Below are 16,754 nucleotides of genomic sequence, written 5' to 3'. Positions count from 1 at the left end.
TAACCTTTTGGCAGGTCCACCATATATGATAATATGTAGCATCGAGAGAACCACAATATAATAAACAACACTTGATAACAACCAGATTCTCCTGGGATGCTTGCAAACACCTTCACTATTTTTGCTCTGCACTCAGAAGTGCCCACAGAATGGAGGACTTTCATCAAGATGACAAAGTGACATGTTACACAGTGTGATGCAAGGACTATTTCTTTTGTATATCTGTGTGTGTAATATCATGACCTATATATAGAAGTACTGTATTGGTGCTGGCATGACTTCAGTGCAATTCTCCTTTCTCCTTCCCCACATTCTTTCTACTTTCCTCTCCCTACATTTAGAGACATGCTATCACCAAAGTAATGCATATGTATTATTTACGGCAATGCTTTCTACTCATAATACACAACTAACAATATAACGCTTCTGTATGACACCATAAATGGAATATGTAGACCAGAAGCAACATTTTTATGTGGAATAAAAAGTGACTATAAGTTTTCAATTTGATTATATTTCAAAACCCTCCATACAGCATGTTTCAACTATGCATCAGAATTTAGCTATCATTTATGCCCTTCTTTTAATAGGAGAACTAACATTTGATTTCGAAAGCTGTTCAAGAAAAGCTCAAGAAGCATAATATATTTGTACAGGTTACAGGTTTTGCATGCAGATTAATTGTGGACATCTTAACTTTTCAACATGGGAGACCACCTCTGAAACCCATAATCCCCACTTCCCTTTTAGCAGATGCCAGCACTCTACTTAAATCTTTGGTTTTGGTTTCCTGCCATCTTGAGATTCAGAAAATAGTAAAAATTATTCTGAGTTTGAGGTAGGCTGAACACTGAACACTGCTGGTTTGCTCAGGGACATGCTTTGGGCGGTGCATGCTTGATGTGAGTTACATGCGCATGCGAAGTACTGAAAAAATTGCTTCTGCGAATGAACAGAAGCAAAAAACAAGATGGAAATAGAACCAATTCAGATGCATGGACAGCCGAGTTGCTACCTACTCGGCCAAATTGGTCCGAACCAGTGGGAACCCACCTTTGCTACAAACCCCTCCTCCACCACACTACCCCCAAAGAAAATCCAGCCAGCCCTTGTGAAGAATGCAGACCAGGGGTGGTACTGATTTACCTTCCCTACTGGTTCGCAAATGTGATTGTGCATGTGCTCAGCCTTCCACGCATGTGCTTTGGCTAAAAAAAGTGCCTAAATGGGATGCCATAGAGCCGGGGTGGGTGGGTGGGCGGGGCCAGCCACAATTTCTGCTACTGGTTCAGGGGAACCAGTCCAAACTGGCAGAATACCACCTCTGATTCAGACCCATCATTACTTTGTCCACTGTTCTTAAACTCCCCTAAAACATTAATTGCAACCACCAAAAGGAAGCCATCTACCTCTAATATAGAGAGTAGCAAAACCTTTTGCTTCACTTTTTTTTTTCATTTTCCCTTTATTTGTATGCCGCCCTTTTCCCTGGGGGGACTCAGGGCGGCTCACAGTTCAAAAAGGGGGGGGGAAGGACAAACAATTTCTAACATAAAGGCAATATATCATTATTAAAAACACAACAGTCACACAATTCGAGTGGGTTTAGAATCTTAATCCCAGGCCAGCCGGGACAGCCAGATCTTTAGGGCGGCGCGGAAGGACTGGAGGGTGGTGAGGGTCCGAATCTCCATGGGGAATTCGTTCCAGAGGGTCGGAGCAGCCACCGAGAAGGCTCTCCTCCGGGTAGTTGCCAGTCTACACTGGCTGGATGATGGAATTCGGAGGAGGCCTAATCTATGCGATCGTATCGGTCTAGTGGAGGTAATTGGCAGTAGGCGGTCTCTCAAGTACCCAGGTCCACTACCATGAAGGGCTTTGTAGGTGATAAGTAGCACCTTGAATCGCACCCGGAGATCAACAGGCAGCCAGTGCAGCTCGCGGAGGATGGGTGTTACGTGGGTGAAACGAGGTGCACCCACGATCACTCGCATGGCCACATTCTGGACCAGCTGAAGTCGCCGAATGCTCTTCAAGGGCAGCCCCATGTAGAGCACATGAAAGAGCACTCCTAGAAAGCAGAGGTGATAGGCCTATAAGAATAAGAATAAAAAAGAATTCTAGGAGATGATCCAACACATCTGGAGGGCATCAGGTTAGCACAGGAAGCAAGTAAGGAGGAAAATCTGCCTTTGCTTGAAAGCAAGCTTACTCTGTCAGTACCAAGACAAGCTAGCATTAGGCACGCGTCAGAACAATAAAATCTGCCTACTCATGGTAATACTAGAATGGATGGATACCAGATTTTTCCTCTCTTCCTTGAACTTTAGAGAGTCCTTTAAAAAGAAATTAATTTTCCATCCTGTATTTTATATTATCAAATCAGCAATGAACAACTTCTACATTCTCAGTGGTCTGCTAATATGTATTATGTTGCACAGATTGACTCAATATATATATACCTCATTGTATAATATCTCTGATCTTAGACATAATTGTAGCATTAGGTACAAAACCAAAGAGAATATCAGCTTACCTTGTATTATAACTAATACAATTCTGTTGTATTTATTTTGTACAATGACAATAAAGATTATACTATACTTACCTCATTCTTTTAAAGATCAACAAAGTAGGCTCTATCCATCTCTTTTCATTTTTTTTTTGAATATTTTTAAAGGTTGTTATCACTCTCTGCAGTATTCAGAGGCAGATACAGTCTTCACAATTGGCTGGAAATTGTCCAAGGAAAAAGGTTGGCACAGAATATTATCTCAAACAAGAAGAATCTTGAAGTTCAATTTCTTTTTGGGGCAGCAGCTCTTCAATTCCAGGATGAGATGGTGGAAGAAACAGTTTTCAGAGATGAGAAGGGTGACCCAAGCTTTCTTGTTAGGAAGTGAGGTCTTTGAGAAGTTCTTGAGAATTCACAGGTTCTTGTAGTAGTAGACTAGCAGCTGTTTTAGGCTCAGGTCATCAGAAGCATTGCCACTTAGCAGCACAAGTAGCCTATCCTTTGCAGCTTTGAAGCCTAGCTTTATCTCCTCCTCCTAGTTGATATAGGTCCGTGATGACGAACTTGTGGCAAGTGGAGCCATTTCTTGCCCTGTCAGCTCCAGCTAATTTTGGCCTTCATTTCCGGCTTCAGGGAAGCCTCCTGAAGCCTCCGGAGGGAGAAAAACGGCCTAACGGGCAACCCAGAAGTCAGAAAATGGGCTGTTTCTGGCCTTTGGAGGGCCTCCGGGTGAGCAGGGGAGGCTGTTTTTACCCTCCCCAGGCTCCTAAAAAGCCCCTGGAGCCTGGGGAGGGCGAAAAATGGACCTACCAGGCCCACCGGAAGTTGGAAAATGGGCCTTTTCCAGCCGCCGGAGGGGTGGACGGAGGCTGTTTTCGCCCTCCCCAGGCTCTAAAAAAGCCGTGCGAGCATGCGCGGGTGAGCGTGTGTGTGTGTCCATATGTGCATGCACAGGGGGCATGATGTGGGGGGGGGTGTCATTAAGTTATGGGGCTGGGCAAGTGCGTGTAATAGCACGCATGCTCGTGCTTTTGGCATCCGAGGCAAAAACGGTTCCCCATCACTGATGTAGGTTGCTTGTCATGTTATTACAATATTTCATCTGAATATTTGTGAAGCAAATAATCACCTTCTTTAATGATGTACTTGAAGGTTCCAGGAACTCACTAGCTGCATTAGTGTCTGCATTTGCTGCCTTGTCACTCACTTCCATGACATGCAGATTTGTATGAGCCTTAAAATGCAGGAATCACCCATGATTTGCAACAAATATGTCTTTAGGAGTACCTTACCAGGCTTCTGGTACAAGTCATGGAATTAGCTCTTAGCCTTCTTCTTGATCAGCATTAGGCTAAGTGGCACACACCACTGATTCAATCCATAAGATGAATACCGTCCTCATATTTTCCATTCTTTTTCCTCTCCTCTTGTTTATTACTGTGAATTGCATAAGTATCAAATTTTTAACATATTCCATGATTTATTCTTTGCTCTTGATGATCTACCGTTGATGGAAAAATGTGACATTCAGGGTCTTTCCTCCTTCTCCATTTTATTCAATATCTCCATCTTTGTTTGCATTGTGATGGATTGATATGCCTTCTTCATCATCACACTTGAACCTAATTGCAAACATTTGCAGTTGCTACAGACAGCACACAACTAAACAGTATAACACCAAACAGTATATGAGTGGATATGTGAATGGTATAAGAGGTGAAGTTGAGAGAATGCAGGAAAGGAAGGCAAGAAAAGATAGGAAAAAAATGGGAAAGGGTTAATGTTCAGCATGCCACTTATGTATTTGACACGCTGGAAATGAACTTTCCCACTTTCTCCCAACTTCCAGAACTTCCTCATATAGATGGAACACTGGGCTCTATTTAACAAAATGAAATTCAGTGTAAAATAAGGTTTTACACTTAGGCAAGAAAAAACAAACGTACAGTTACAGATTAGGTCAGGGGTGTCAAACTCCCAGCCCATGGGCTGGATGCGTCACGTGTTGGCCATGCCCCCACCCAATTTAGCAAAGGAGGAAAAAGTCCAGATATGATACCACTGCGAGTTTGATAGCTCTGCATTACATGAAACCTGGCTCAATAGTATCTGTGAGAGGGATCTTGCAGTCCTAGTGGACAATCACTTAAATATGAGCCAGCAATATGCAGCAGCATCCAAAAAAAAAAAAAAAAAAACCAACAACAACACAGTGCAATCCTAGGTTGCATTAATAGAAAGATAGAATCAAGATCACCTGAAGTATTAGTACCACTTTAAAAAGCCTTAGTAAGGCCACACTTCCTAAGTTCAGGGGGCTGGAGGATAAAGCATATGAAGAACGGTTGCTGGAATTGGGTATGTCTAGTGAAAAGAAGGACTAGAGATGACATGATATCATTGTTCCAGTATTTAAGGGGCTGCTACAAAGAAGAGGGGTTTAAAGCACCAGAAGGCAGAACAAGAAACAATGGATAGACACTAATCAAGGAGAAAAGCAACCTAGAACGAAAGAGAAATTTCCTAATAGTAAGAACAATTAGCAATAGCAATAGCAATAGCAGTAGACTTATATACCGCTTCATAGGGCTTTCAGCCCTCTCTAAGCGGTTTACAGAGAGTCAGCATATTGCCCCCAACAATCTGGGTCCTCATTTTACCCACCTCGGAAGGATGGAAGGCTGAGTCAACCCTGAGCCGGTGAGATTTGAACCGCTGAACTGCTGATCTAGCAGTAGCCTGCAGTGCTGCATTTAACCACTGCGCCACCTTGGCTCATTAACCAGTAGAATGCCTTGCCTTCAGAAGTTTTGGGTGCTCCATCACTGGAGGATTTTAAGAAGAGACTGGGTGGCCACTTAAATGGAATGGTACAAGGTTTCCTGCTCCAGTAGTGGAAGAAGACTTCCAAGGTCCCTATTACTCTGTTAAGCTTCCATGTCGGAGTGTCAGACAAGTTTGTTTTGGCAAAAGGTCGTAATTTGAAAGTTCCTAAATGATGTTTATATATCCAGAATATTAAAAATTACTGATGAATGTCAATCTTGGCCTATTTGTATTTAATCTAGCACATGTACAGAAGCTAACGGAATGGTTCTGTGACTCCATAACCAGAGTCCTGAAGATAATTATTTGTTGTTCTCCAGCTGATAGTATTCAGCAAAGCAGTTTTCTTAGATCTGAAAGCTATTTCAATCTATGATAGAATACTGAATAATATATAGATACTGTGGATTTAAATAGCAATTTAAATCATCATCACTACTCTCTATTTCTACATGCATGAAATATTTAAAATAATGGCATTAAAAATCCATTAAGGGGGCATAAAAACTTGGATTGGATAGAAACAACTGAAAGACGGACATTACTCACTATAGTATGAAAAGTTCCATAATAGCATTGCATTATTTCACATTCAAATGTGGTTGCTGAGTCATTGGCATTTTCCTGCCAACACTGCAGAATCTTAACTGCTGCAGCTGTAAGTCCTTTGCTGCAGTACAGTTGCCAGCATAAGTAAACCCCAATTATTTGTTCAGGTTTATTAGACCTTCTCCTGTCTCTTTCTAACCTGATTCTTTATAGTTTTGCCCAATAACACCTGCTGATGATTACTCTGTGAGGTGATTCCAATTAAAAAACCTAAACAAACAAGCAGCCCCAGCCATTCAGAATCAAAGTGATTGCAAACACCTTAAAAAAAGGCCATCGGTTCCTTTGGTTTTATGCTAAAACCCACAAAATTGTACTGTACTTGGCTGCAGTTCTTGGTAGGGGTTCAAGATAGTGATTCAACACAGGTTTTTTCCACCATACTGGTCATACATGCTAATTTAAACCAGTCTTAAAGTAGCAACTCATCAGATGAATGTTGGAGTGAAATGCTATGCTTGGGGGTGGGGGGGAGATCTATCAAAATGGCATGAAGGATTAGGAAAGAGGAAAAGTAATTTTTCTTTTTTAAATTCTAGAGTAAGCAATTCAAACTTTCTGTGGCTGCACCTATTGCAGTAAGCCATGGTTTATAAACCACAATAATTAGCTTGAGGGAGACTTTTACACTCCAACTAAATAAATCACAATTGATCCCATCCTGTTGTAGCAGCACTGGGAATGGCTAATATTTTAGCATTAAACTCCTGAACTTTGCTAGCTGTCCTGATCGTGGAATTTTGGCATACAACTTTCATTCCACAATTTTCACCTGTCGAAATGCTGCTATGCAACTATTAAATAAAACAGGAGCTCCAAAAAGATGAGCTATTGGTTTGCTTTCCAGACAATCACTCAAAGTAGACGACTCAGGCTATAAAACTTATCTTCATATGGATGCGGATAAAGAAACAGCCAAACTATCATTGTATAATAGTTCTTACTGCAAAAATGTCAAACCTAATAAGTCAGGGCTTGAGATACAATCCCAAATTAATATATGTTGCATTTCATTTAATCAATCAATCAATCTATCAATCAATCAATCAGCTCAATACTGGTTTGAATCTGAAATTTAATTTTAAACAGCATTCTTTCATAATTGTTGATTCTGGTAATGTTACTATTATCTGGGATTTGTATATGTACAACTACTTGGAAGTATCTTGTCCCTGAGAGAAGAGTAGTACAGGGATTCATGTTTTAGCACTCTTTATAAACACTTCCAAAACTTACGAAGCCAGACAGGCATTTCTTATAATCTACTGTATATGCTATCAAAGTACTACTTTAAACATGAATTGATCTGCCGCATTAACTAAGCTCTAATGCAGCTCGTATGGTTTTGGCTGGGAATCAGAGGTGATATTCAGCAGGTTCTGACCAGTTCTGGAGAACCGGTAGCAGAAATTTTGAGTAGTCCAGGGAACCGGTAAATACCACCTCTGACTGGTCCTGCCCCCATCTATTCTCTGCCTCCTGAGTCCCAGCTGATTGGGAGGAAATGGAGATTTTGCAGTAACCTTCCTCTGGAGTGGAGAGGGAATGGAGATTTTACGGTATGCTCCCCCCTGCCATGCCCACCAAGCCATGCCCACAGAAGTGATAGTAAAAACTTTGAATCCCATCACTGCTGGGAATGCGATTCAACGAGGAGCCGAGGTGGCACAGTGGTTAAATGCAGCACTGCAGGCTACTTCAGTTCAAATCTCACCGGCTCAGGGTTGACTCAGCCTTCCATCCTTCCGAGGTGGGTAAAATGAGGACCCAGATTGTTGGGGGCAATATGCTGAGTCTGTAAACCGCTTAGAGAGGGCTGAAAGCCCTATGAAGCGGTATATAAGTCTAACTGCTATTGCTATTGCTAAATCTCTTGTAGTTTCAAAAGCATGCTTTATTGACTAGGTTAGTAAACCCTGCAAACTGTGATTTATTTCACAAACCAGGGTTTCACACAATGCGTGAATCCATTTGTTAAATGATTTCCAGATTTAATGAACAGTTGCCATACGTTCTATCAAGATTGATGATGGCTGGATGCAGATTTTATTCTAAGGATGCTCAGGTACCATCTACCAATAATTGGTGCTGTTATCTCCAAACTGCCAATGAAAAGTAAAAACAGATGCTCAAACCAGGTATCATAAATATCTTTGTTTCTTGCAAAACAGTTCATTCATAATTTACATCTCAGGTCAGAGGGAGATGTGGAAGAACAGATAACACAGGTACCGGTTCTTACTGTTTAGAAATTTTGCATAGGAAATTGTGACACTTTCATTGTAGCCACTGAGATAGTGACTGAGCTAAAAGAGAAGTGGCTTATTCATTCCTGATTGGGGAAGTTATCCTGAACATCTTGGCTAGAGCTACCGAACAGTATTTCCTTGTCTAAATAGAAAACAAAGCATAAGCAACGCAGCCATTTTCTAGGCCTACTTCATTTCCTTACCATTGAGAGTGTGTGGTTAGGAATGGAAGATTAGGTAATAATATTTTCATAAAGCAGAAGCTCTAAAATTTTATTTATTTAAGGGAAGCATGAAATGAATGGTGACTTGTGCTACTAATAAATCTCAGTGCAGTTTGCAAGAATGTTTCTGATTTGAAAAAAAAATCCACCTTAGAAAATACAATTCCTTTTCCTTAAATTCCCTTGTGTATATTGGTATTAAGATCATTATGTCATTATTGTGAGGAAACTGTTTTATTGGAAGAAGTTTGAAGTATAACAATATAAATCTTTCTTAATTAAAAATAGGTAGGCTATAACTATTCTTGTTTTTGCAAAAATAATGCCAAATAAAATGTTATAATTTTTTATTTTATTTGGACACAAATGTTAAACATATTACAGACTTTTGATACTTTCATATTGAATGGATACAATTACTGAAATGCCACTTTCATCTCTGCTTCTATTGATAATTTAACATTCTTTACATTCTATTCCAGATTACAAATAAAAGATACAGCTTTTTATTATAGCATACAAATCAGTTTTAAGAAATCTTTACCTAAGGAATGTTTCAATTTTCCTTTTGGAAATGCTAGGTACTATTTGAGATCAGGTACTATTTAAAATTATGAAGCCTCAATGGTTTTTTAAAGACATGACTAGATATGTATGTACTGTCAGTAAGTCCAATACATGCTTAGAAATAATACTAAAAGTAGGAGATCAAATATTATTCATTCATTGAGTAACATAACCAAGGTACAGTAGGTGATGAACTATTTGGTTTGTTTGCAATCTTAATTCTTGTATGAATTACGATATAAAGTGACATTTTATTTATTCTTCCATTTCTTTCCTTTTGTGTTTTGACTGTCTAGATTTTAAGTTGACTAGTAACTGTTTTTCTGTAAGGCTCAAAATAGTGAAAAATATAACAATAAGATAGAGCAGTGTTGCTGGGGAATTCTGGGAACTGAGGTTTACACACCTTAAAGTTGTCAAAATTGAGAAACACTGCAGTAGAAACTCAGTTTCTGTTGTCATATGTTGAAATCAAAACATTAGGGAATAAGCAGTTCATCGCAACCTTCCCACTTAGAATGCGCGGGGGTGCTCTCATTGCATTTGGGGGGTTTGCGCGTCTGCACTTTGGCCACTCAGCACCAAAAAGGTTAGCAATCACTGACCTAGGTTTTTAGGTGCTCCAAATATGAAATGAAGTATAGCTCTAGTGTGTGTGTGTGTGTGTGTGTGTGTGTTGCATTTGTGCTGATAAAGAAATAAATAAATAAAATAAATCAGCACAAATGCAACACAAATGTAACAAGGCAACATTAAAAAAAAGGCTTTCTGTCTGGATGGCTCCCAGAGTGGGTCAATAGACAGAAAAGGGAAGCAGTATGCTCCCTCCCATATTTGGGCATACCAGGGGTTGTGACACAATACACACACACACATATACACATATACATATATACATATATACATATATACATATATACATACATACATACATATGCTTTCAGAGGTAGGCTTAGGCTTGTTTTCTGATCTATGTACACTGCAGATATGATAGAACTGAACATAAATTCAAAGCTGTTCCTTTAAAAGCACATAGCAAGGGGAAGCTCACTGAAAATAGTAACACTTCTAAGTAGACTTACAGGAGCAACTGATTTTTGCATACTACACTGCATTTTTAATTGACATGGTTCTGAAAATGCATTCCCCAAGTGACATTATACTTGGCAGATTCTAAAAGCAAAAATAAAGGAAGTGGTTTTACACCTGTATACTTTGGTTAACCCCGCACTAGTCAAGAAAGAGCCCTCTTTTGTCCTGGGAATAAAGTTAAGGTTAGCTCTCAGAAGAATTTAGCTTCCCCATGCCTATTATGAAAAAGCAGGCAGTCCTTTGCGTTTTCTGCAAGCTGAACGAATACAATGCGGTATGGAGATGGGGTCGTTTATGTATGTGGCTCAGCAACAATAAAGAAACTCAATAAATACCCTTTTGTCATTTAGAAAACAACGGCCGTACAAGATTAGGGCATTTGTGTACGTACCCTCTGTTGTCAGGAGTCACACAGTGGTGGAGGGGAAATGAGTAACTGGCAAACCGTATGGAGGCGCGTCTGTTTGTGTGTGTGGTGTGTGTGTGTGTTTGTGTGTGAAGTGTGATACACCGGGGTCAGGATTCCTCCACGTTTCGCACCCAGCGAGCTGAGTGCTATAAACCCTGCAGCTGTCGCAGCCCGAAGGCAACGCCATCTGCTCCCTTTCCTTTTCCCTAGCCGCCCTCCGTTTGACCCTTTACTACTCAGGCCCTCCCCTCCACCGGCTCCCACCTCCCTCCTGCAGAGACTCCCCTCCCTCCCTCCGGCCTCCCTCGGTCCGTCCTCTTAGGGCGGTCCCTCCTTTTCCCCCATGTGCGGAACCGGCGGCGCGGCGCGGCGCTGGGTGGAGGAAAGCGCGAGGCCTGTCTTGATGCTGCGGCTAGTGGATTTTTAGCCTGCCTCCGGATAGGCGGGCGCCGCGGTGACTTTCAACAGCCTGCCCGTCACGGAAAGGAGGCTCGGCCCGCGAAGGAGGCCGGCGAGGAAGCTTGGAAGGGCATGTGAGTGAAGCTGGGGGGCGCGCACTTGGGGTGCCGCTTTGGAGAGCCGCCGGAGCCCCCGGCGCGTTCCAGGCGCCCCTGGCTGGAGCTGGTCTCTCGCCCCCGAGGATGGCGCTGCGGCTCTCGGCTGAATGGGGCGGGGAGTGGCTCCTGCTGCAGCAGCTTGGGAATGGCCGTTACCCGGCTACAATGGGAGCCGCGTTTCCTCGAGAGGATGATGTCCTGGGTCGGAAATATACCGTCGCTTGCTTCATAGCCCCGGGCTCTCCGTTTTCCTGCGGCAGGATCCCCAAACCGGGGCGCCGCCTCTGGTTGGCGACGTGACACATTGGGTGACAGTGGATCTTTATTGCCCAGCTTGCTATTGTAACCGTTGCTAAACTTGTGCTCTTCGGCTGTTTTGGAATTAAACCTGCCCTAATGTTGTCTGGGAATTATCTGGAAGAAGCACTTTAGAGGGTGGGATATATGTTTGTATCTGCATTGAACATTTCCATCTTGAGGTGTAGATTCAAGCCCCAAAACACACCCCAATATACATATACTGGATTTTAGGGTGGCCCAGGAGGTCTTCTCATAATTCTGTGTTTTGTTTCCCTGGGATCTTTAATGCTTAGTATAGTAGGGTTAAAGGAATATATGTGGATCTGTCTGTCTGTCTGTCTAATCTATCTAATCTATATATCATATATCATATCATATCATATCATATCTATCTATCTATCTATCTATCTATCTATCTATCTATCTATCTATCTCCATCCATCCATCCATCCATCCATCCATCCATCCATCTATCATCTACCTACCTACCTACCTACCTACTTACCTACCTACTTACCTACCTTGTAACATCTGGTATGAAAGGCCCACACCCACTTCTGCATTGTTACTCAGCTGATAGTGCTACTCCTGGCACTCTACCCTCCCCTCCTAATGATGCTTCTGCAGATTGGAGTAAAGAATAAATGCACACTCCTGGAGAATAAGAGACGAGATAATCCTCCTAGAGCGGAAAGGGCGCTAGAGAGGTTTGAGAGAAATTCCTTTCACGTTTGTAAGGGCGAAGAAACTTGGATTGAATGAGAAATGCTTGAAAGATGAAAAAATTGTATTGTATAAGCTGAAAGCTGATAGTTATACACAGCCATACAGCAGGAGATTATCTATTTGATGCATTTATATCCCATTTTCCTAGGAGTGTTTAAGGCAATAGGTAACTTTTAATAGGTAAGCACACCAGTGTGCCTACCATCCCTGTCCTACTGTCCCCATTTATTCGTCCCCATTTCCTGTGTTCATGTCCATGTTTATACTTATACCTTTTATATTTTACATATTTGATGAACGAAATAAATAAATAATAAATAAACAAACATCCTCCCCCCCCCCCCTCAAAAACCTCTGAAAATAGATCTGTGCAGTGCAAAGGCAATTCTGTAAAGCAGTTGTGTCAGTTTGGTAGCTGCCAAATTGTCCTGGGAAAAGATACGGTTGCTTTAAATCAGTGTTTCTCAACCTTGGAAACTTGAAGATGTCCGGACTTCAACTCCCAGAATTCCCCAGCCAGCATTCGTTGGCTGGGGAATTCTGGGAGTTGAAGTCCCGGACATCTTCAAGTTGCCAAGGTTGAGAAACACTGCTTTAAATGGTTTCAGACAGGTACTATGTCTGAGCCCCATGCGCTGAAAAGCATCTTCATGGAACAGAATCTGAACACATTTATGTTAAGTAGAGAAATACACCTGACCCAAAGTATAGGCCTCAAAGCCTGAGAGTAAACTTATACTTGGTTCGCTGTGCCACACTGATAGCTTGCAGTTGAATTTCCCATGTAAATATATTACAGTAGGCCTTCATTTAACAACCATTAGTTTACTAACTGTTCAAATCTACAACAGCACTGAAAAAAGTTCTCACACACTCTGAGAACTGTGCATCCCCACAGTCACATGATCAAAATTTAGGCGCTTGGCAGCCCACCATGTGTTTACGACAATTGTAGCATCCCATGTGGGCCATGTGGTTGCCATTTGCCGCCTTCCCAGCTAGCTTTTGACAAGCCAAGTCAATGGGAGAGACTGGATTTGCTTAACAACTGCAATACTCAACAGCTGCAGTGATTCATTTATCAACTGTGGCAAAAAAGATCATCAAATCAGGTATGACTCACTTAACAACCACCTTGCTTAGCAGTGGAAATTCTGATGCCAGTTGTGGTCCTGAGTCAAGATACAATTTTCTGTGTTTTCAATACATATTTCCCATACACATGTATGTTTTTATCATTATTTTTATGTATGCCTTGATGTTGCAAGTTTTGGGAACAATCGAAAGTTGAGGCAAATGTGCTGACAATCTATGAAACAAACAAAAACACAGTATATAAAGCTGGGCTGCCTTGATTCCTATTTTCTGTGGTTGTGACATAAATGTGAAAGATGTTCTGTTCAAATATAGTAAGGCTCTTCAAAATATTTTCTTAGTAATCTAATCCTTATTGATTGGTAGAATTTCACTGCTACTGCAGTGGTTTATTTTCACCTTTTTATTGTGCTTCCTTTTCATCAGAATACAGTAAACAATGGGCTTTTCTTTATTATTATTCTGACTGGCTGAAGATTTATGGTTACATTGCATACTTTTAAATGCTATAATTTCAGCACGTTGCCAATTTTTAGTAGCTTGTTGAGGTGTTTTAAGAAAAACACTTGGTTCTTATCTCCTGCAATTGTTTGCTTCATTTCTTACATTGTTGGGCATGGAAATTAATGTTTTCCTTTCCTAGGCTACTTAAGACATTTCTGTGTTAGGTGGAGAACACAAGCATTCTATTTTTCTGTTAAGTCTATTCAGTTATCTGCATATAATGCCTTGTTACCTATAGCTGCAGGCAAATTATTAAGTTCAATGTTTCCTTACTAACCCATACTGTTTAAACTTTTGTAAAGAGTTAGGAAAAGATCTTTTAGCTGTAGTTCAGTTTATAGAAAATTGAGGGGAAATAAATAGAATAAACAGTGTTGTGTATAAATTTTGCAATATTTTATCAGAATAGAATAGAATAGGCTGGAAGGGACCTTGGAGATCTTCTAGTCCAGCCCCCTACTCATGGCTTTTAAATACTGTGAGCTTTCCAGAGTTATTGTGATAAGATGAGCAGTCAATAAATTGAATGAATAAATGAAGGAAGGAAGGAATAGGAGATAGGAAATTTTGAATGTTGAAACAGCAAACACCATGATTATTTAGAATATATCCTTGGTGTGTTATATTTAAAATTATGGGATATGGCTCTGTGTGTGTGTGCGTATGTGTCAATGTCATACGCGCACGTGCGCACACGCACACACACACACACACACACAAAACTAAAACTGTTCTCATAATTTTTACCTGAGTGAAATGATGCATCATAGGGCAACATTTTTTTTAAGAAAGGTACCTCAAATGGGTTAATGTACAGAATGCATCCAAAATCTGGCATTCATGACTCTCAGGGGAATGAAATTAAGGAAAATTGTAACTGCTTTATTGCTACTGGACTGCAGCTGCAATGACACAATCATTTTCAACATTCTGTGACAGTTTCCCAGCCACTCTCTCAATTCCTTGCTCATTACCTCACCCAGCAGCAGCCACTTACCTGCCTAATGGGAAGGGGGAAGAAAGGGAGGGAGAGAGGAAGGGAGGGAGAGAGGAAGGGAGGGAGGGAAGGGAGGGAGGGAGGGAGGGAGGGAAGGAAGGAAGGAAGGAAGGAAGGAAGGAAGGAAGGAAGGAAGGAAGGAAGGAAGGAAGGAAGATTTCCTTACTAATTTCCCACAAGGAAATTCCCACTCCGACTGTGTTGATTTTTTTTTTGCCTACCATGGTTATTCTCTTTCTCTGTTTAGGTGAGGAAATATTTATGAAAAGACCCAATGGAGTATTGATTGTCTAATCACTGTTATACATTGGCATATTATTAATTGCCCTGGTTTAGAAATGATTGAACTGAAGGACATACGGAATGGAAAAATATGGTTACAATAGATTTGGAATACAGTTCTTTCAAAGAAAATTAAAAGATGCAGAAAGTATTTAACAAAAAATGCAAATATAGATGTCACAACAGATATTAAATTATTTATTACAAAAGTAGAAATAGAGAAATATTTTATTTGGGTTAAGAAGATAAATCTTACAATTATTGATAAGTTCTGAGAAAGATTACAAAAAAAAGCAGTTATCTCGAACCAGAGATTATAAAATGACATAATAAAAGGAACATGGTCTCATTTAACATTTTGTCAGTTGCTCTGCTCTCTCAAATCTCTGAAAACACACATGATAAATTTGTATTACCTTAGAAACCTAAAGTTTTAATTAAGTTATAATTAACTTAATTATCTCATAAAGTTAAAATGGATGATTGCATGCAATTGACTTCAAAACAGATGAAAAAAGTACTTTTAAAGACATAGCTTGTATCTAAAATTTATAGTAACTAGAACTGGATATCATGTTGGTTTCCATGGATATTAATATAAAAGAATTATGCATTGAGGGTTAAATGGCAGAAACCCAATTTACGAACTTTGCAAAGACTTTGGGAAGCTTATAAATGTGATTTGCTCACAGTGCTGTATTCGATGAGCCTTTAATCTGATAGTATTTATTTCTTCCTTGTTAATTAAGGTCCATCACAGTGATTGTTCTTCATGATTATGTGGGTTGCAGAACCTTTGAGGTACCTTATTCAACACATCTGGGAGCCATAAAAGAGTTAATTTATCTTGAAACGGGTTTTCCAGTAGCTGAGCAGTCTCTGTTCTACCAGGGAAGAGAGGTAAGGAAGAAGTTCCAATGGACATTCTCCCACCTGCAGTCAGAGGTTGGTTCCTACCGGTTCGGATCGGTTCGGCCGAATTGGTAGTGGTTTGACAGCCTGGGTCGCTGGAACCCACAGCGACCCAGACCTCCTACGCCCCCGAACCGGTTCTCCTACAGGGCCGCCATCTTGATTTTCAGTTCTGCGTATGTGCAGAACAATTGTAATTGCACAAATGTAATTTTTCTTTTTTTAATGTTTTGCACATGTGCAAACCTATTTTTGTGCAAATGCGCATGTGCACGTAGTTTGTATCTGGCAAGCATGCGAGTGAAGGGAGCGCACACGCGCAAAACTTTTGCACGCACCGAACCAGCAGAAATACCGGGAGCAACCCACCCATGCCTGAAGTCACATGCCTGTCCTTGGCACCATTGTCACATCTATGGCTGTTTGCAGCATCCCTTCACCTTGTTTTGTGATGGTTTTGCTGAAAACCACCCAGTTTTTGGCAAAAGCACATCATAGTGAACAGTGGGTTTGCTTAACAACTGTGGTGTTTCTACTTATAACGGCAGCTTTTGCTTAACAATTGTTGTAAAAAAAGGTAAAATGAGGTCGGTCACGTGATCAACTCATGATCATTACAACTTATGACTGTAATGGTGATGCTGCATTAGGGTCACAACTGAATGTGAAACAACTAGTCCTCAACTTGCAACCATTTGTTTAGTGACTGTTCAAAGTTACAACGGCACTCGAAAATGTGACTCATGACCGTTTTTTAAAGTTATGACCATTACAACATCCTCATGGTCACATGACAAAAAACTGGATCTTGGCAACTGGCATATATTTATGATGGTTGCAGTGTCCTGGGGTCATGTGATCACCTTTTGGGACTTTCTGACAAGCAAAGT

This window comes from Thamnophis elegans, chromosome 6 (genome assembly GCF_009769535.1).
Source record: "Thamnophis elegans isolate rThaEle1 chromosome 6, rThaEle1.pri, whole genome shotgun sequence".
In the NCBI taxonomy this organism is placed as follows: domain Eukaryota; kingdom Metazoa; phylum Chordata; class Lepidosauria; order Squamata; family Colubridae; genus Thamnophis; species Thamnophis elegans.
Note: the sequence above shows the minus strand (reverse complement) of the source record.